The following is a 1,419-nucleotide window of genomic DNA, read 5'->3' as shown; positions in this document are numbered from 1 at the left end:
GCATGTGAAGGCCCAACGCTCCGAAGGCCACCTCCCGGATGAAGGCCAGCCGGTCGGGGAAGGTGCCCATCTCCTCCTCAGCCCTCCAGCAGAACCGGGCGGTATTCCGCAGGCCACCGCCTGCTACCAGCCACGGCCCGCTGAAGGGCTTCCTCGAAGGTCCGCCGGCCGTTGCCATCCGGGAAGGTCCACCGACGTCGCCAATGGAGCAAAGTCCTTCCGCCGCCGTGGTCCCGACGTCCGCCGTCCGCCAATCCGGGATGAGCCGAGCAGAGCTAGACTATGAAAGCAGCTAAAAAAATAAAAACACCAGTTCGCCCAGCAGGGTGGTGGGCAAGCCACCAGCCACTGCGGGATCCCCAGCCTACTAAAAACAGAAATAAAAGCAGAGATAAAAGGCTAAAAAGGAAGGCACGGGTCGCCCCGTGGCAGCGGCGGTCAAGCCACCTGCTGGTCACGCCTTAGGTTCACCGTGCCTTCCTCTAAAAAACCTGACGCAGTCCATAAAAAGCAGTAAAAACACTGATAAGAACAGATACTACACTTGATCTTAGCCAAAAGGCCGAGAAGCGATGCCCGCAGACTGCGCCCCGCCGGGCTCCGGCATGTGGGATGCCGACGGAGCTGGCGCGGCTGGGTCCTCGCCAGCCTCTCTGGGAGGTGGCGCCCGGCGAGACCACGCACGATCCCAGAGGACCAGAAACACGCCACTGGGCAGATAGAGCCGGCCGCTAAGCCGGGCACAGTCTTACTTTGATACAGCAGCGGTGCAGCTCTGCTTGCACAGAGCCTCCAAAAATACAGTGAACTCATCGCTATCCCTCTCCACGGAAATCTTTAGTAAAAGGCGAAAGATTTATACGGGATGAAGAGAGACCCGAGTCGATGCAGAGCCGTCGCTCAGCAGGTGGCCGCTAGCCGGGCCTCCGTGACGCCCCCGCTCGGGGTTGAATTCTCGGGGGCGTCGCAGCCACCGGCCTCGGGGCCCTGACTCCTGCCTGTCCTCCTGGCATCTGAAAGATCAGCAATCATGTAAACAGACATGAGAGAAAATTCAAAAGGCAAAGATGACGGCCTGCCTTACCTCAGCACAGCTGCCCACCCCTCAGAGAGCGTATCATGACCGCGCTTTAAAAAAAAAAAAAAAAACTGAGAAAAACGGCGGGAAACGGAACCCGCGCACGGACAGAGTCCGTCCCTCACGACACCGGCTAATCGCCTGGCAAGCGGCGCAGGCTCTCGGTCTGATAAGCAGAACACCGATCAGCTCTGTCTTTCAACAGCAGGGGGCAGTAGAGGTGCACCGTTCCCAGAAACACTGCAATACCGGGTCGATGCGTGGAGCGGACGGGGCAAGCCCCACTTCCGGCTCCCTGCTCCAAAAATCCGTTTAATATGTATATTTTTTTGTTGAATTAT

The 1,419-nt window shown here is 58.2% G+C and overlaps 1 non-coding gene and 2 pseudogenes across 1 annotated transcript; all 3 read right to left on the bottom strand.

The window, feature by feature from the left end:
• Nucleotides 1–461: 461 nt before the first annotated feature.
• On the bottom strand, nucleotides 462–574 carry LOC125727198 (U2 spliceosomal RNA; annotated as a pseudogene).
• A 197-nt stretch (nucleotides 575–771) lies between these two features.
• LOC125727200 (U5 spliceosomal RNA) lies at nucleotides 772–885 on the bottom strand. The gene has a single exon (XR_007388595.1). It is a non-coding gene; the product is annotated as a U5 spliceosomal RNA (small nuclear RNA).
• Nucleotides 886–1,293: 408 nt separating this feature from the next.
• Nucleotides 1,294–1,419, bottom strand: LOC125727199 (U2 spliceosomal RNA; annotated as a pseudogene).

This window comes from Brienomyrus brachyistius, unplaced genomic scaffold (genome assembly GCF_023856365.1).
Source record: "Brienomyrus brachyistius isolate T26 unplaced genomic scaffold, BBRACH_0.4 scaffold90, whole genome shotgun sequence".
Taxonomy (NCBI): domain Eukaryota; kingdom Metazoa; phylum Chordata; class Actinopteri; order Osteoglossiformes; family Mormyridae; genus Brienomyrus; species Brienomyrus brachyistius.
The sequence above is the reverse complement of the archived record's forward strand: the minus strand, read 5'-3'. Positions and strand labels throughout refer to the sequence as shown.